The sequence below is a fragment of the Microcebus murinus genome, chromosome 4, assembly GCF_040939455.1.
Source record: "Microcebus murinus isolate Inina chromosome 4, M.murinus_Inina_mat1.0, whole genome shotgun sequence".
NCBI classification, from domain to species: domain Eukaryota; kingdom Metazoa; phylum Chordata; class Mammalia; order Primates; family Cheirogaleidae; genus Microcebus; species Microcebus murinus.
The window spans coordinates 29,942,965-29,962,954 of NC_134107.1; the positions used below are offsets into that span (position 1 = coordinate 29,942,965).

Consider the following 19,990-nt stretch of genomic DNA (forward strand, 5'->3'; position numbering starts at 1 on the left):
CTGTCGCTGCCGCTCGGCAGCCAAGAGGCTGGGCTCAGGCTTGCAAAATCCACGAGGCCCACGAGAGCTCCCTGAACAAAGACGTCTCATTTCCCACACCACTGTTAATATATAAAATTCCCTCTCAGAGTGTCATGCCTTTGGATTAACAAGTCGCTTCTGCAGACAAGCAAACATTACAGACCCCATGGAGGGACAATCTATGATTGAGCAGCCTCAGACACGGTGGGAAAAACAGGATTAGGAGAAGTCGATTTTTACAGGAACCGATAAAAGTGCTTATTAATATCGTGAGTTCACCTAACAACAACAGACACTGCATATTAAGAAGACTATCGGTGACACCTTACACCTTTCAAATTGCAATAATAAGAACTGTATAATGAGTTTCAACTTACGATCCCCGGTTGGCTGAAGATGTCTCGGATCTCCTTCCTCATACTTTCCATAAGAGACTGATGTTATAATTTTACCTTATAGCAGGTAACATGCAGACAAACATACATTTTCCTCAGTGTCTGGTCGTCCATCCCAATGTATCATGTTCTTTTGGTTTTATCTCCATTCTTGTAATACTCGATCCACAATTATCCAGCTTAGTAGTTGACACAGCAGAGCCCTCTGGCTGGGTGTGTTTAAGGAACCACAGGCTGGTTTGCTAGGACCATTGGTGGCCGAGGCTGAGACTCATGTTGTCCTCATGTCCCGCTACCTGGGGCCCAACCCACCCCCGCCCCCACCCACAAGTCTCTGATCGTCAGGAACATGGCTGATAACACCAGGTCTGAAGATTTACAGTGTGAATTCGGTTGTTATGGTCCTACAGTTGATGTGTACGTTCCACACGACTTCTACACTTGCCATCCAAGAGGATTTGCTTATGTTCGATTTGAGGATGTTCTTGATGCTGATGGTGCTTCACATAATTTGGACAGAAAATGGGTTTGTGGACGTCAAACTGAAATACAGTTTGCTCATGGGGATCTGAAGGACATCAAGTCAGATGAAAGCCAAGGAAGGGAGGAATGTGACCAGTTCTCCATGCTGTGACGATTATAGTAAGATATAGACATTCTAGAAGCTGAAGTTATGAAAGAAGATCACCTAGTTGCTCTTCTGATTACAACTATGAAAGATCTTATAGTCCTAGAAACAGCAGACCAACAAGAAGACCACAGCTTAGCAGAACCTGTTCCGATAATGACAGATTCAAACCCCGAAATCGATCTGTTTCAAGACGTAAATCCAACTCAAGACCACAGTCCCAGTTCCAGCCCCCAAAAAGAAATGAAGGCTAAATCTAGGTCTGCATCTTACACCAAAGCTAGAGGCACCTCTAAACCAGATTCCAAAACACATTCTAAGTCTGGCTCAAGATATGAAAAGGAATCAAAGAAAAAAGAACCACCTAGAGTCAAATCTCAGTCAAGAACACAGATTAGGTAGAGGTAAAAAGTCTAGATAAAGGTCTTGAACTAGTCCTAAATTCAGTGGCCACTCACGGTATAAACCATGATAACTTTTAGGTATGTGTCCTTCATTTACTTATAGTTTGGTTTACTTAAATTATCAGGAATATAATGTTGCAATGATGCTTAAAAAACATTTGTTAGTTTTCCTGGTAGCAGGCAATGGTTATAATTAAAACAACGTGCTGCTGAGAAGCTACTCTTAAGAGTCCAGTTTGTTTAATGTTATGGGCAGCTACCAATTTGTGGTGTCTCTGCATATTTTTGTAAAGATTCTCCTTTTTTATGCTTTAAGTATTTGGTGAAAATGCTTTAAGTATTTGGTGAAAAGATGTTCATTGACCATAATTTGCAACACTGTCTTATTAAAAATAAACTTCCATATTTATATTTTGGTAGAACTATTAACCTAGAAAGGTAGTTTGCTAATATTAATAAGATAGAATGATATAAAAGTGAAGTTGTAGCCACAATGCAGCACTGGCTGTTCAGACATATATATTTAGATTCAGGGTGAACCTTTATGTCTTGTCAAGATGTCTGGGCCCATGAGAATATTATAGCTTATTTATGAAGTGGTGTGAACTAGCTCCTTTGCTAACCCCACTGTCTTGGAGAATGACATCAACTGGGTTACGTAGTATTTTCAGGGAGATTGAGTTGTTGACTGAAGCATGGAGCCTTCACTGCTTTTTTTTTTTTTTTTCCTATGAAGATTTGGAACATAGAAAACATTGAAAAAACTCACCTTAAAATTTGAGCAGGTCAGTGATGGCAGAAATAATTTAAAGGGGAAAAGAATGTTCTTATGTAGCTTTTCTAAAATTTAAGGAACACTGTTGACCATAAGATTGCTTAGTTTTCTTACTGCTGTTAGAAGCAAGTAAATTGTTTCAAAGCAGGTGTTCTGTGTGTGCATATAAAGTGCAAAAGGACTGAACCGTGATGATCACAGCACCTGGCTGTACATTCGTATCAAAATTTACCTACCTCTTTATGAGAAAGGCTTGCTCTTTATTCCTCAGTTTATTTAATATGTGGCAAGCTGAAAGACAGCACTCTCATTCTCGGTGATTCTGTGGTACCATGAAATTTAAAATGATTTTGGAAAAAGGATTAGTCAGTTATAAGCAAGAGTCACAACTCTGAGTTTCTGATTATCAATGTACTATCTGACTAAAAATGAAGAAGGAACACCCTTAACCATTTATCCTTTCTAGTATTTCTCTGAAAAGATTATTTTGGGGGCAAAAGTGACTTGACATGTCCAATCTCACTTCAGAATAAAAAGCCAGCATCTTAAAAATCTCAGATTGCTTGCTTGCAGACATAAGCAAGAAATATTGTGGGCAAACGGTTCCTTTTAGAGGATTACTTTTTTTCAATTTTGATTTTAGTAATCTAGGCTTTGCCTATAAAGAACAAAAAGATGGGTTTTATATATTGTTTGTGGAATGGGTTTAAAGGATTGATTCTAGAACCCTTGCATATTTGATAATATTTCTAACTTTCTTTACTGTGTGCAATGCATGTTCGTGTTCTGCTGTGCAATCATTTATATGCACATCTCTTTAATCTTTTTAGATTTTTCTTGGATGTATAGCTTAAACAACACAAAAGTCTATTTAAAACCCTAGCAGTAGTTCTAGCAAAGAGGAAAGTTGTGAGGTTAAATGTTGTATTTTCTTTCTTACAGGAGCTTCTAAAAAGGTATTTTTATATGTTATGTTAATATTGTATATGACCTTTAAAACATCAATGTTTGGATCAAAACAAGACCCAGCTTATTTTCTGCTTGCTGTAAATTAAGCAACCATGCTATAATGAAAACAATATGAAGGAAAAAATTATTCAGGTTGCCATGCATGCTTGTGTGTATACATACACTATATATATATATATATATATATATATATATATATATATATATATATATATATATATATGGAAATCTGTAAGAAGAGAGAGGGGACAAAGCCGAACTTTCTCAGCTTTCAGTTCTTCCAATGAGAACAGACATCTAAAAACCCACGTCCACTCAGGGCCGGACCATTCTATCCTGCAACATAGAAGACGGACCCAGCCCTCTCAGGTGGAAGGGCACCCGAATCTTCACTGCAGGGGATGTCAGAAAACTGTGGAAGGAGAGCTAAAATAAGTTTCAATTTCCAGATAAAACATGCACCAAGGTAAAACTGAATGAGCACACACCCTGTGCCAAACACTGAACAAGGTGCTATCATAACCATTACCTCGTGTATCCTCTCAAGAAAACCCAAACAAAATAAAACTCATTTTATTATCCCCCAAATGGAGAAACTGAGGCTAGGGAGAGGAAATCCCTTGCCTGAGGTCACAGGGTGGGTAACAGGGCTGAGGACAGAGCCCAGACCTGCTGGCCCTAAGCGGTACACTATCTTGGGTACGCACAGCCTCTCGCAACCTCGTTGTCAGCAGCTCCTTAAAACAAGCCCCAGACCCCAGGTGAGCTCCACCTGCTCCACTCATTCAGCAAGTGCAACTGAGAGCCCCTGACAGTGCACGGGCTGCTAGGTGCTCAGGACTAGGGGTGACACATGGCTGTGCAGAGCCAACAGCCGCCTCCCTGGGAAGGTACCCGAGGAGCAAAGGGCAGCAAAAGAAAGCACACCATCGCCTGGAACTCCATCTAAAATCCACCTACTTCCAAGTCCTTAGAAATTGTTCTATTGCAAAATACTTACTATGGCTTTGTGACCTTCAACAAAGCACTTAACCATTCTGTGCCTCAGTTTCCTCATATCTGAAATGGAGAAATAACACCTAATCCTTTTGGGTTGTTGTTCAATTTTAAAAATTTAAAATATAAAGCACTTAGAACAATGTTGAACACAAAATCAGCATTGTATAAGTTTAGCTACATTGCATTATTAATCTTATTAATTACTACTATTGGAATAACCACACATCATCAAAGCATGTGTTCATGCATACACACACACACACACACACACACACACACACACACACACACACGTTTTTCTTTTTCCTCTTCTCTAACACAAAAACACTGGTTACTGAGATATACTGTCCAACAAGGGAGAGTGAATTTGGTAAAGGAGACTCTTAATGCAACCTTCATTTTCTGTGTTCAGCTCTTCTTTGTAAATAGGTTTGCCAAATTGACGCTTAACAGCTTAATATTGGGTTCATATTAATCTCACCCTGTCTGAGCTTCAAAGGGACAAACTGTTCTGTTAATGAAGTAAATTTCAGTTGCAAGTTTCCAAGGGATCAAGGCTGGAAAAAAATACCAGCTGATCTAAAAAGACAAACATCTCCTCGGTGCTCTTTTAAAGCCACTCTGGTTTTATAAAGCCTCCACCCAAAGCAGGGGAAATCCAGCAGCCTTAGCCCCGCCGGCACGAGGCCCCACAGACACTAGATGGCACCAGAACATGCTCGAAATGAGGACCACCCAAGGCCTCGGCCACCTTTGGTCCCATACTCATCTTACCCCGGGGCCCCAGGAGGGTTCAATGAGGCAAGATGTGTGATAGGGATCATGCAAACTGGAATGAACTATCCAAACATAGTGGCTACAAAGCGTAGCCAAGGAAGATTACTTGCTTGCTTTTAAGCAAGATTCTCATGCTTGCTTTTAACCCTTCTGGACAAAATACACCCAGGTATTTTTTTCTGGATTTCAAAAAACAAATCATCATGACAATCTGAATGCATTTAATGCCACTAAACTATGCCCATAAAATTGGCTAAGACGGTAGATTTTATGTTATATACATTTTACCACAATTTTTTTTTCTTTTTTTGAGACAGAGTCTCACTCTGTTGCCTGGGCTAGAGTGCTGTGGCATTAGCCTAGCTCACAGCAACCTCAAACTCCTGGGCTCAGCTAACCCTCTGTCTCAGCCTCCGCAGTAGCTGGGACTACAGGCATGCACCACCATGCCCAGCTAATTTTTTTCCATACATTTTTAGTTATCCAGCTAATATTTTCCTATTTTTGGTAGAGACAGGGTTTCACTCTTGCTCAAGCTGGTCTCAAACTCCTGAGCTCAAACAATCCTCCCTCCTCAGCCTCCCAGAGTGCTAGAGCCACCACGCCCCGCCTCCACAATTTTTTTTAATCAAGGTAAATCACCCCCAATAATAGGGATGGTATTTTCATTCATAAAAAATAAAGCACAAAAAAATGTAGTCACTTACCTAATCTCTTACTTTGGTACAATGTCTTCCAGCCCCAAAGCAACTAGAAAAGAAGTTATTTTACAAATGGGCTAGTTCAGGACCCTGCCAGGCACTTCATAGCTCTGCTCATTATGCAAACCTCACCTCCCATAAATACTGACCTCCCCACCTTTGACAAGGCTCTGAAGCAGGTTACTCAGAGAGAGAGAAAGGTCCCCCACACCAGACTAGTGCTCTGATGCATTACGTTTTGCCACCTGTGATCCACTCATGTGGGAAGGGCAGGGAAGGGAGCCACGCTCCCTTCCCACACATTACTGGTGGTGGGGTGAGAGCGGGGAGAAGGCAGGAACCATTCGGGGGGCTCTTAGTTCCTTCATGCTTACACGGGAGGAGCTCCTGCTCTAGTTCTCCACCGCTCAGCTTGGATTCCAGGAGAGAGGCCAGGGCTGAGCGGGCCACCAGTAGAGGCTTCTGGCCACCCACAGGGCAGGACAAAGACGCAGAGTCCTAAGGACAAGAGTCAGTCCGTAAGAGAGAAAGAGATCGTGTGCTCCGGACTTGGACCGGGAGACACCTGTGGCTGGATTCCAGATGCAAAGCTGACTCCTTCCAGAAGAGCGAACCTGGGCAAGTATGAGTAAAGCAGGGAAGGGAAGAGATGCAGTTTGGCAGAGGGTGGTCAGAAAGGGTCTCTCCGAGCAAAGACCCAGAGGAGGTAGGTGAATTCTGGAGGCAGGTTTTAGGACCAGCAAGGAGGCGTGGGGCAGAAGTGTCGGCTGGGATGCCACCTCCCACATTCTGACTGCCAACCTGCATGGCCCTTCCGTGTCCCCGCAAAGGGAGTCCTCAGTACAGTACGAGTCGTGCCTGTAGCTCCCGGGAGGGGAGCCGGAGCAGAGAAGGACTTACGAAATGCCGGCCCACAACACCCCCGTGGGATGCCCAGAAAGATCTGCTGCGGCACCGGCCCACCTCTTCCGCACAGATGCTGGAAAAGAACCTTTCTTGGCTCCTTGCTCACCTTTCACACGGGCCTTCCAGGTAGGTACCGGCTGTTGGAAAGGAGGCTGCAAGGCGGATTCGACAGGAAATCCCAGACCACACACCTCTGCTCCACGCTGGAAGCGGCAAAGCACCAGTTCCTGCTTGCAGCAGCCTCTGCCACAGCCGTTTGCAAGCCAGACCCCTTGGTTTTTACGTTTTTGTTTTAGAAGAGTCTTAGAAAAGGGCTAATATCGTTCTGCTCAGAAGGTGGCAGAGAACTAACGCCACATACTGTTCTAAATTAACCTTCCTGCACGACGAACAGGACGTTTATACCTGGGAAGGCCCATTAAAATCTCTCAAGCTGGAGGCAGGGGCTGGCTGGCTCGTCATCAACCTCTCTCCACCACCAAATCCAGAGTTGAGTCCTGTTGCCTCTGCCTCCCTGACGCCTCTCCCGCCTGGCCACTTCCCTCCATTGTTCGGAGAAGAGCGCCTGCCGCCACTGTTCATTTGGACTCCGTGGTTAACCTCTGCCTCTGCCCATCTCTGTTTCAGCGCAGCTAGGCTGGTTTTGCTAAGGGCAAATCTGATCGTACTTCTGCCCTTTGGGCTCCCCGCTGCTCCCGGGATAAAGTCCAGTTCCTCTGGCCCATGGCTCCCTCAGTCCTGCATCAGGGCCCCTCTGGCTCCTCTGCCCACGGGCCCCGGGGGAGCTCCCTGCATGGTGGCTCCGGGAGCTTACGTGTCAAAGCGCCCAGCACAGGAATTTGCTCCGTAGGCACGAGACGGGCCAACATTCTCCAGCTACCAGGAGGCAGGGGAGCCCTCTCCCTGGGACCAAACCCTACAGGGTGGGTGTTTACAGCGATGATGATTGATTGTTTGCCTAGACATTGTACTACAAACAGGAAATTCATTCTTCATCTTTCAGTTCCCGTTCTGAGTTTAATCGCAAACCATAGAATTGATGCTCTACATTTCTAGAAACAAGTCTCTGCCACCAATATACAACAGTTGAGGTATGAACCTCTCGCCCCCCTAATGCCTCAGATTAGCGAGTGAGGGGTATCACCACGAGGGGCTGCTTTGGGGATACAGCTGGAGAAATTCCCAACATATTCCTTTGGAAAGGCACTAAAACGCCTCAACTAGTGGACGTTTGGCCCAGGGAAAGTAAAGGTAAGGGTATATTTTGGATATCTGCAGGAGAACACAAAATACAACAGCAGCTAATAGAACAGTGATTCAAGGCATGAGCTTTGGAGTCAAGATCAAATTTGTAAAAGTTGTGTGATCCTGGTCAGGTTACTCAACCTCTCTGAGCCCCTGCATCCTAATCTGTAAAATGAAGATAATAACAGAGTGAATGGTATGCAGTAGATGTGAGGAGCAAATGAGAGAAGCTAAACAAGGAACTGTGCATGATGGGTCAGACATGGTAAGAACCGTCCCCAGGTTCACTAACATTATTGTAACTTTAAGTGCTGCTCATTCTGATGTGTAAGCATGAACTATAGTCAAAAGCCTAAATATCACAACAATAAGACTAACCCAGCAGCAGCAAACAATTGTTGAGTAATTGCTATGTTCCAGCCATATTCTAAGAACTTCATAAATATGAATTATTTCATCCTAAAAATAACCTCATGGGCAGGTACTATTTTATTTCCATTTTACAGATGGAGAAACTAAGGCGTGGAGTCATTACGGACCAGACCAGGGTTAAATAGCATATACTATATAAATTCAAATATAAAGCACAAAAATTCCTTCTTCTCTAGCACTATTTGATTTTCTGATTCTAACTTTCACAATAAACTATTCATAATTGATAGTCTTTCCAACCCCTGTTCAACCAACCTCAATTCCATATGCAAACCTGTAGTTGTATTATGTTAATACTTCATTAATATAAATAAGAATAAAATATATTCCTTAAAACTTAGATCTAAGTCATTTTCTAGTCTTGTATATTAAGATCACAAACTTGAGTGTTCAGGAGTATAGATGTTATTTATTTTTTAATGTGTATCTTTCTTTCAAAACATAAAAGTAATGTGCTCAGTGGAAAAAATATTGGAAAATGTGTAAAATCAGACATAAAATTCTCCAACGATCCACCGTCAGGGATGACTACTGCTCACCATTTGCTGAATTTTCCTCTGGGCTGACCCTGCACAATTTTGCTTACGGAGTTGAGTTCACTGGACATACTCGGCAGTGGGTTGGCCCAGGGATGACTATGCATGTTCAAATTCCTCAGCCATTCAAGACACCCGCTGGTTTTACAACACAGGCCCTTTGCAGACTGTAACTCCACGGAGTTCTTTCTTCCCAACAACAGAAATTAAAAAGGAAATTGAAATCACAGACATGCCAAATAACAACAGGAACACTGGAGTCTCCAGGGACTAAAAATCAAAGGGCAACTTAGACCACCCAGCGTCCCATCATTGCATATGTGAATGAGCTTCCACTGAAAACCCTAACCGAGGCTGACAGCCCTGGTGGATGACCTGGGCACCAGACTTTGCTGCCCCAAAGGCACAGCCATCACCTGGCTTCTTCTGGGGACCAGCCTTCCATTTCTGATGGCACAATTAGAAATTCATTCCTCCATTCCACAAGCATGGGCCAATGCCCCACCCCTCCCCTGCACACTGGGATTGGCAGAAATGAGTCTGGCAGGGGTCTTTGCGATCATTTACTCTCTTCAGTGAGAGATCTGAGCACTTGGATCCTATTAGGGGTGATTGCATCAGGATTAAAGCAACCCTGCCCGCAGTGATCTCGGAACACGGCACAGGCTGGAGGAGGCAAAGGGTGCCCAGTGAGCAGATCTCCGCCCACGAGCTGACGGCGGACGTGGTGCCCGGAGAGGCCAGCAGAGGTGAGCCAGCAGCAGGCAGGAGCTGAGCCAGCAGCAGGCAGGAGCAAGGAATGGAGAGAGCACAGGCAGCTAATGCTTCCCTGCGGAGCCTGCTGAAGTCCAGGAGGGAGAGTGGAAAGCAGGACTGAGCCCTCCAAAGAAGACTGCACGTGTGGTGACGGGGGCCTTGCAGGTGTACGTCGCAACGTGCAGGACAACTGGGTTCCATGGCAGCTCCAAACCGGCTTCATCTGTCCCTGGCTGGGTCTCAGCACAAGCCTACCGCTTCTCTACCAGCTGCCTTCCAAGGGGAGTGGCTTTTCACAACAGACCAGGTGGCAGGGGGTGTCAGAGAACTGGACCCACCAGCCACACCTTCCATATGGTCTGGAATCGTCTTGTCCATCCCTGTCCAGCTCCACCAAAGCGATTTACAGAATCACAAAGGGCAGTCTTCCAAACCCATTTACCTTACACAGCGGCACTGGGTTTGCGCTGTTGGGAGCCCCGCAGTGGGGACGAGCACAGGGCACGAGAGCAACCCTTTAATCGGCGTGTCCGCTCAGACGGAGCAGTCTCACACCCAGCTGCATGTCGGGGAGCAGAGCTTGGGAACTCTCCCACAGAACCACTGAGGCCTGTTTCCCCTTCTACAATTAGAAATTCATTCCTCCATTCCACAAGCATTGACTATCTCATATGTGCTACTAATAATCGTCTTAATAATGATGAATAATAGCAGCTAATATTTACTGAGGGCTTACTGCGTATCAGGCACTATATTAAGCATTTTTCTGCCTTAGTGAATTCATTCTAACCAAGAACCCTATCATTATCCCTCTTTTACAGGTGGAGAAACAGAGGACAGAGAGAAGTCATCTGCCTAAGGCCACACAGGCTGCAAAGAGTGGCAGAGCTGGGATTTGAACCCAGGCAATTGCTTTCAGAGCCCTCAATCTGATCCGCTGCACTGCCTCTGTGTGCCAGGTCTGGGCACAGATGGTGAATAAAGCAAGTATAATCTCTGCTCACGTGGCATGTGCAACCAGAGTAGAGACCTGCAACAATACACACACCCACCACTGCTGACAATGATAACTGCCCTGGAAGAGACACTCAGGGTGCTGTGATCAAGAATATTAAGGGTGAGGGAGCGACACAGTCAACTTACCAGAGGAGCACTGGGGTGTCGTGATTCTTGCAGGGGCAGAGTTTCAGGCAGAGGTCACAGCACCTGCAAAGCCCTTAGACAGGAGAGAGCCTGGCACGTCTAAGAAATGGAAAGGAGAGTAGTGTGTGGGACAAGGCAGGGAATGCCAGATGTGGATGAAGACAAGTTGGGAGTTGGAACATACGGAGCATGTAGTCCTTGGTAAAGAGTTCAAATTTCATTCCAAGTGCAGTGAAAGAAATCCCACAATACCACCTTGCAGAGCCCAATCAGGAGGGCCATGGTTAAGAGAATCACCAGGCTACCTCAAGCTGTGTGACCTTTGCCAAGTGACTTAACCTCTCTGGGCCTCAGTATCCTCATCTGTAAAACGGAAATAATAACGACCTTATAGAGTTGCTGTATTTGAAGAATCAGTTATAAATGACACCTAGGCTAGTGCCCGGCATATCATAAGAACTTGCTTCTACGTTACTTGGTAGTCTCTGCTCCCCCCCCAAAAAACTCTGACTTTTTGCCATATATTCAATAGGCTTCCTATTTTAGTGGGGGAGGTGAGGCTGATAAGGGTAGAGCCAAGAAGAAAGGATGAGGCAAAATTAACTTGTGATCAATACTGCTTGTAGCCATTCGGGTGACAGGCAGCAGATAAACACATGACAGAGCTGAAGCCCAGCTTCCTCCGCCAGCTGTTGCCATTAGCCGCGTTTGACAATTATGCAGGCAGACGCATAACCTTTATATAATTAAGCATTCCCTGACATTCTGTTTGCAGCTCTCCTTTTTTCTCCCTCCCCCTTTTATTTAGTCTGCTTTCAACTATGAAAGTCCGGCTGCTGGCTTCACTCAGATGCACTGACTTACTGTAATTTTGAGTTAAGCTTTATTTTACAGTCTATGTAAATAATGAGTCCAGGGCAGACTCAATAAGGCAGCACTGGCTTGAGCCAGAGTTCAGCTCTGCAGCCGCAGCCGGCCCTTAAGAGCCTGGGTGGTTGGCACAGAACCGCAGGCCAGAGTCGGGAGGGGGGGCCGGCACGGTGCCACAGCCTGGCTGGCCTCCTGGAACACAAGACATTTGTCAGGCCACGGGGCAGACGTTTGTGGCTAAGGCCTACTCTCCCACCAAACTTCGCTGTGAGTGATGCATGATTGTTCCCAATTCTCCACCCCTTCCCACACCCGTGCCTCGGCCGGGCCACCTTGCAGTCTCTCTCCCTAGGCCCCGAGTGTGTTTCCCTGCCCCATGGAGCCTGATCTTGGCCACATGACTCGCTTTGGTCAACGGGGCAAATGAGCAGATGCTTAAAATATGCTTGTGGAGCTGGGCTTGGGCCTTGGGACTTATAATGCTGCCCTGAGAAAACCATGCTGTGGGAAGCCCATTTCTCCCAGGAGAAAGAGAAACAGGGAGGGCAAACCTTTACCCAGCTAGCAGAACAGAGCCAAGCCTGGCCCAGATCGGTCAACCTACAGATGGGGTTCAACTCTCACGTCGCACATATATTATACTTAAAAATATGGACTGATGGCTATTCATTCGACAGTATCTGCTCAGGACTCACCGTGCACACACTCCCGAGCAGGGGTAGGGAGTGCACAGAAAAGGAAGCAGTTAGAAAGGAATTATCTGTTCACATGTGTATCTCCTTTCCTAGACTACAGGCACCTCAAGTGCTGGGTCTTAACTGTTTTTAGTCTCCCAGCACCTAAGACAGTGCCTGCTTAATAATAATAACAATAGCAATAACCACACAACAATGAATAATTGCAGCTACTATTTACGGAGTCCTCCCATGTGCTAAGCTCTTTCCAACATTATTTCATTTGATAGTTGCAATTGAGGAGATGGGTCTTGTCCCTATTTTTCAGATGAGAAAACTGAGGCTTGGGGAGGTCACTGCCTCGGTTCTTAACCCTCGTGTGTACAGTGCGAGCCCTTTCCATTTCTGCCCCACCCTGAGCCTCCATTTCCTTGACCACTGCTGCTCCATCCTGGACGGTGTCTACAAATTGTTCCCCCCACGCCCCCAACTCGCTGCCTCTCTTGGGCACCCAGCACAGCCCTTCCTTGTCACTTTGTTTGCTCACTGGGCCACCCAAACCAAACTGTCAAAACCTAAGGCTCAGGGATCGGGTCTTTGGAAGGCGGGAGTTAAGAGCCGGGGCTCCAAGGTCTAAGAGTGGGTTTTCATCCCGGCTCTGCCATCTACGGGAGGACCTCACGCAAGTCCCATCCTCTCGCTAAGTGTCATTTTCTTCCCTTGTAAAACAGGGATATGGCCGGGCGCGGTGGCTCACGCCTGTAATCCTAGCACTCTGGGAGGCCGAGGCGGGCGGATTGCTCGAGGTTGGGAGTTCGAAACCATCCTGAGCGAGACCCTGTCTCTACTAAAAATAGAAAGAAATTAATTGACCAACTAAAAATATATATACAAAACCTAGCCGGGCATGGTGGCGCATGCCTGTAGTCCCAGCTACTTGGGAGGCTGAGGCAGAAGGATAGTTTGAGCCCAGGAGTTTGAGGTTGCTGTGAGCCAGGCTGACGCCACGGCACTCACTCTAGCCTGGGCAACAAAAGTGAGACTCTGTCTCAAAAAAAAAAAAAAAAAAAACAGGGATAATAACAGGAGCAACTTCCCCAAAGGATTCCGATGAGTGCGTGGTGAAACGGTACGGAGCAGCGCCCGGCACACAGCGAGCGCTCAGTAACAGCCGCGCTTGTTGTTCTCTCTCTGCAGCGGCTGGCAGGTGGCAGGCGCTGGGCTGGTGGGGAAGGAGCCCTCCCGGCTGTGCCCACTCTCTCACGCCGGCACAGCCTCCCCCTGCAAGCCAGGAGCCACCTTTTGGGCTTCAACCCTGTGAGAGAAGCAATTCCCAGCAGAGGTCACCTGAGACAGCCCACGTAGCACTTTGTGTTTACCCAAACCTGCTCTGCCTGCCTGCACGCTTCTGAGAACGCTTTTCTTCTGAGATGCCACTGCTGAATTCCCAGACCAGCTCTTCTTTTCCAGAACCCCAATAATTTAGTACGCACACTGCAGCATCTCCCCGGAGCCACTGACGCCACCGTGGTTCCAAGGTGAGCTGGCCGGCTCGCAGCACGGCGAGGACCTCGCTGGGCATATGTGCTTACTCGATGGCATTTCCATGCTTCCCTTGCACAGGCCGTTCCTCTGGAACGTCAGCTCTGTGGGTCTTCATTTAAATTCCAGCCTAGACTCTGCACTCCACCGCCCCAGCCCCCCCTCTCCTCCCCTCGCCTACCATGTGAAACAATTCCTCTCCCCTGGGCGCTGTCTGGCTTCAGTCATCACTCTCACTTAGGCAAACCCTATCTGTGGATTTCATTTCTCTAATTTTCTCCCATAAATCAATCCTCCCTTCCCTTGGCCACTGCTGTTCTGTCTGAATTGCTCCTCTGGCCGTTTATTCATTCTATCCAGTTGTGTATTCAACAAATGGTTATCGAGTGCCAATTACGTGCTGGGTACTGGGGACGGAATACTGAACTGGGGAGGGTCTTAGTTCAGGCTGCTGTAACAGAATACCATAAACTAGGCGGCTTATTGTAATAAACAAGTTGTTTACTTCTCAACGGTTCTGGAGGCTGGGAAGTCCAAGACCAAGGTGTCAGCAGACTCAGAGGCCGGTGAGAGCTGTTTCTTGGCTCCTAGATGGCACCTTCTTGCAGTGTCCTCACCTGGCGGAAGGGACAAATGGGCTCTCTTGTGCCTCTTTGCTAAGGGCACTAATCTCATTCCTGGGGGCTCCACCCTCACAACCTAATCACCCCCCAAAGGCCTCCCCTCCTAATGCAGTGACATTGGAGGTTAGAATTTCAACATACGAGTTTGGGGGAGGTACAAACATTCAGACCTATTGCAGGCAGTTCACTTCATTGTTAGAAGTGTAGACCAGGTTGTTGAGTTCAAATCTAGCCCCTTCACCTACTAGCTGAGTGACGTGACCCAGGGCAAATGAACTAATGTCTCTGGGCCTCACTTTCTTCATCAGTAAAACGTGAGCAATCATTACTGCCCCATGAGGTCCTCGAAAGGTTTAAGTGAATGCTATACGCCAAGTGCTCAGAAAAGTGCCTGGCAAACATGGAACATTCATATGACAACTTCTAATTAGTACAACTATTGCTACAGCTATCTCTACCCACGGAGTAAAAGACATCATTCTGGCGAGGGAGACTGGCATTGGTTCTCTGAAGAGAGGCGCATGGTGTTATGAGCTCATCTGATGAAGACGGGATCTGATCACTTTTTAATCATGTTTGTTACATCATCACACAGCTTTGGCTTCCTTCATATTTGTTTCTCGGCTTGTCCCAGCTAAATAGAATTGATGATGGAAAGAGACCTGAGTTTTAGGGTCTCAAGGACTGGGTTCCCGTTCCAGTCCTGACATTCCCTGGCTGTGTGAGTTAGGGCAAGTCACATCACCTCTCTGGGCCTCCATTCTCTCTTACAAATTGAAGGAGTTGGTCTAAAGCCTCTCAATCAGAGCACTGTATTGGTATTTGGGGTGGGACAAATCTTTGCTTTGTAAGACAACCCTGCCATGAGGGACGTCAAATTTCCCTGGCTCCATCCATTAAACGCCAAGCATGTCTGCACCGCCTCCCTCAACATGCTGAAACTCACCAGCGACATCTGCAGATGCCCCTCCCCCTGCCCTGTGTCTTTCTACCAGCGCTGGGTAAGGGTCACCGTCACCAGACATTGTCCGGGGCCTTTTCTTCCAGCTCCTAACCCTCCTTGACACCGGCCATGCTGCCTTCTCCTTTAATACCTCCTGCCTCCACAGAACCCCGATCACACTCATTTCCACTTTCCAGATCTTCTCACCAAGGATAAAAATGTCTCACACAATCATCTGAACTTTATTGCCAGATTAGGAGCTGAAGGGCCAATAAAGCAGAGAACGCACCGTCTGAGGCACCTGCGCCAACCCTGGCACCCTGCCCCCGAGGTGGAGCAGAGCCGGCGTGGAGCCCCAGCCCGTGGACACCACGGCAGCTGTGGCCGTCACGCTGCCCGTCACACTGTCAGGCGGGCGGGAGCCGGGGACTCAGGCGACGACTTGGTCAGCCCCGGCTCCGCTCGGGGGTGTCCCGATGCTTTGGGTTTGCGCTCGCCGAATAATCCTGAAAACTCATGGCATGCTTCAGGCTCAAAATCCATTAACGAAATACAATCGATGGCAGAAACAAAAATGACAATGGCAGAACTGAGATGAGTTCAGAAGTCAGCAAAAAAGTACAGCTCCTTCTAGCTTTCGCCTCATGTTTCAGTTCATACCCCGGTTTTAAATATAGTATGTATTAAATACGACGTGAAGTCATATTTTAACACCCTCGGAGTGTAAGAATTTTGCAATTCTAATGGAAAGCACGCCATAAATTAGTCTAAGGTGACTCATCCTTTCCAAATGTCTCAAAGTCTGATTGTCCAGAAGGAATCAGTGATCCAAGGGACATTTCTATCCCTTTCCTTCCAGATTCTACCTTACAACTCTTGCTCTAAAAGATTACTCTTGCAATCAGAAAGCAAATCTTTGTTCTTCTTGGAAAATAATAATCAAAGTACAGTTAATTTCCCCAAACTAATCAGGATTTACATGAGGCTTTTAAACTGGTACCAGTCTTTAGAAATGGACAGAACCACATAAGGGGCCCCTCCTGTTCCATGAGACATCCCCAGGGCCTAACACTCAATATTTGCTGAATGACTGAAGGCTAACAGAGATTCACTTCTGTCGTTTATCAATAATGCAGTTTCTCTGAGGATATAACAGGGGGAGTATTACACCGGGCACTTTAGACAACGGAAGTCCATTCTGAACATCTCCAATCCCTGCCTTCCTGGAAGAGGGTCTATTCTACCCCCAGCTATATCTGAACATTCACATTCTAGAATGTTCCTCTGGTATTTCCACTTTTGTGAAGCCAGGAAGCAAGATGCCAGATGGAACCAAGCCTGGACCCCTGGCTCCCTGCTGGTGTCAGGAAAAAGTAAACCTTTGTCAGCTGTCAGAGACACAGTGCCCTGGAGAACCCACTTGGTTCTCCATCTGGTGCTTCTCCAAAGATGGAAAGGCTTAGGGTCGTAGCTCTGATGGCTGTGGGTTTACAGGGAAATGGACCCCACAGGTAGGAGTACCTGCTAAGCAGCTGGCAGCCTTCTCTCACAGGAGGCAGGCCCATTCGCCTTTGTGCAGAAGAGGCTCAGAGTGGTTAAGTGACTTGCCCAAAGTCACAGAGCTGCCAACTGGAAGAGCTGCCCTCTGACCCTACCCAAAGTCTGGGCTCTTAATGTGTTTTATCTTGAATATACTAATGTAGATGCTAAGGTGAGGAGGAGGCTTTGCAGAACCAGCTTGCTCTGGAAATTTATATCCAAAGCCTGATGGATTTTCTTTTTAAAGAAAACTTTCCCACAACTAATGTTCTCCCCTGTATCCTCCATGCCTAGCATGGGGCTGGCGCACAGAAAATAAAGGTCTTCCCTCCCCAGGCCGAGGCAGCAGGAGGTCAGGGACTCAGGCTCAGCACCCTACACAGCCTTGGCGGATGACACCTGAGATGAGAAGGAGCTGGGGCATCCTCTTTTGGAGATGTGACCGTGGGGTGACGAGGAGTAGCTCTGTGTGACCAAGACACGACACAGAAGAACCTGGACATTGGCCAGAGCTCAGGAACACAAGGGCCAAGCGGAAGCTCTCTTGGGAAATGCGGGGCCCAGTGTAGGGTTGAGCTGCCCCCAAGAGCTCTCTCTGGGAATGGGAGCCAATCAGCTTTTCCACCCAGGGGAGCACACAGATGGTGCAGGGAGATGTCTTTTGATTCACTCATGTTCCAGTTAACAGTAGGATATGTTCCTACACTGCATAACTGATCATCCTCAAATTTAATGGCTTAAAACAATGACATTTTACTCTCTCACAGTTCCTATGTTTTAGGAATTCTGGAAGGAAGCAGGCTGAAGCAGCAGGGGGCAGCCCAGGCATCTCTCTCTTGCCTCATGGGCCTCTCCATGGTCTCTCTACACAGATTAGCTTGGGCTTCCTCACAATATGGCAGCCTCAGAACACCATATTTACAGGGCGGCTGAATCTTTCAAGAGAGGGTATTCTGGACACCAAGGAAGAAGTGGTGTACCCTTTTATATAGGTGAAGTAGTCACACAGCATCACTTCTGCCATTCTCTACTGGCCAAATTAGCCACAACAGCTGCCCCAGTTTCCAGAAGAGAGGACATAGGCTCTATCCCTCAAAGGCAGGAATGTCAAAGAACTTGTGAATATACTTTAAAACTGCCCCACTGAGGTTGGGGGAAAGATAGAATTAATAGGACTATGGATAGGGAGAAGGGATGTGCTGGGAAGAGGAGGACACTATGGAGTCACTTCCCCCCAGACACACAGCACATTTCCAGAAGGGAAAGCAGGCAGGCACTGGCCAACCAGGGTGAATTTGAGGGAAATCTATAGAAGGTTCTGAGCTGCACGGAAAGGCTGCCCTACTAATCAAGTAATGACGACAAAGCATCTGTCCTTGGAGATTTCCTCCTTCATATCCTAACTGGCCCAAATCTGACGCCAACTGACCTCCTCGAAAAAAGCAAAGCCACAGTCAGATTCCTGTCATCTGAAGAATAACTATAAAACCTTGACCACACTCCAAAATCAAGATAAAAGCTTGGCCCTTAAAAGGTCACAATAGGCCGACGATAAATGAGCCCACAAAGGAAGAAACAAATATGTGAAGCATCCCTTCGACTTAACATCTGGGGCGAAGGAGAGGGGACAGCCACTCAGCACCGACAAGCGGGTATCTCCCTGCTGGCCCCGCAGGGCGGTCCGGCTCGGACCCATGCACGTGGGAGAGCCCGAGGCAGCAGAGCAGGCACTCAGTGTTCTCCCCAATGCTGTGTGACAGAGCAGTGACAGTTCTTCTGAAACTCTGTGGTCTGTGCAAAAACCTACAGCCCATGCTACTGGCATAAACTAACCTTTGACTTATTGGCTCAGTCCAAAAGAGTCTGTAGATTGTGGCTAATTAATCCTTGAGGTCTACCGACTGAGAACTTGCTGCGTTTCCAAAGAGAAACCCAGGAGGGAACAAGAGAGTTGCCCGGAGCGGGAGGGGGACGTGGCTGGAACTGTCATATTTGCAACACAGAGCACAATTCCACTTCTCACCGGCCATGCAACTGGCAGGTAGTCAAACTGGGGATGAAAAAAAGACAGAACTGACTTGGATCACACAACCCAAGAAGGTTTATCAAGCCCCTGGCTGGAGGAAGGAGGGGGAGACATCCATTCGGTGCTCATCTAGCCTCCCAAACTCTTCCTATTCGGGATGCACCCGGCATCCAGAGGAATCCACAGGCTCATCCTGCCGGGGAACAGCAGAGCCCAGTAAGATCCACGGATAAGCAGAATCTCACTGTGCTCGGGGATAACCAGCCGCTGCTACGAGTTCCCTAATCAGGGCTGAACATCTCATTTCCCCTGGGTTTCTTCCTCTGTCTCCACCTTCCATTGGCGCATGCAGGGAGGGGCCCCACGAGCCAGCCTTGATGTACCCTAACAGATTCATGCCTCCCCCACACACACTCTGCTGCAGCCACATGGCATCTCTGTCTTTGGATATGCACTTCCCTCTGGCTAGATGCCCAGCTCATGCTCATTTCCGGGTCCATTATTATTTATCCTTGAAGACTGGGCAGAGATTTCGTTTCTCTGAAGCCTTGCCATATCGCCCTAGGAAAAACCGTCACTCCTCGCCAGCCTCATGCTACCACCGAGTGCTGCTCATTTCTCTATTACAGCATTTATCACCCTTTCGGGTAATTGTTTGCAGGGTATTATGTTTCTCCCTTGCAAGACAGTGAGCGACTTTGATCTGATCGCGCTTTGTTTTTCTTCCAGTACCTGGGTGGGACTGGGCAGCCACAGGCCCTTCGCAAATGATGTGCCTGTAGCACAAATGAATATTAGGAAGAGTCAAGGGAGACGAAGGGTGTTTGGTGGGTGGGGGGCTGGGGAGCTGAGGACCACAAGCAGTCAGTCCTTGGACAGAGAAACGTCCCTTTAACAATCAAGTAGCACAACACAGAAGTCCTACGGCTCTAAAAACTTGCAGAGCAAACTTGTAGAGAGACAGTAAGCCTTGTCCACACCCAATCCCCGCCCCCGCCCCCTGGCTCTGCAACCTGGGCCATCCGCCTGGGAGGCGGCACACGCTGCCAGGCGCCCAGGCTGGACTCTGCCATTCTCCAGGGAGAA

General features: G+C 47.3%; 1 protein-coding gene and 1 pseudogene across 1 annotated transcript in view; one reads left to right on the plus strand and one right to left on the minus strand.

Annotated features, from left to right (window-relative positions):
* Positions 1-19,990, minus strand: part of LDLRAD3 (low density lipoprotein receptor class A domain containing 3) — a 234,275-nt gene that overhangs the window by 77,506 nt on the left and 136,779 nt on the right. The window lies entirely within an intron of this gene.
* On the plus strand, positions 1,004-10,151 carry LOC142870431 (uncharacterized; annotated as a pseudogene).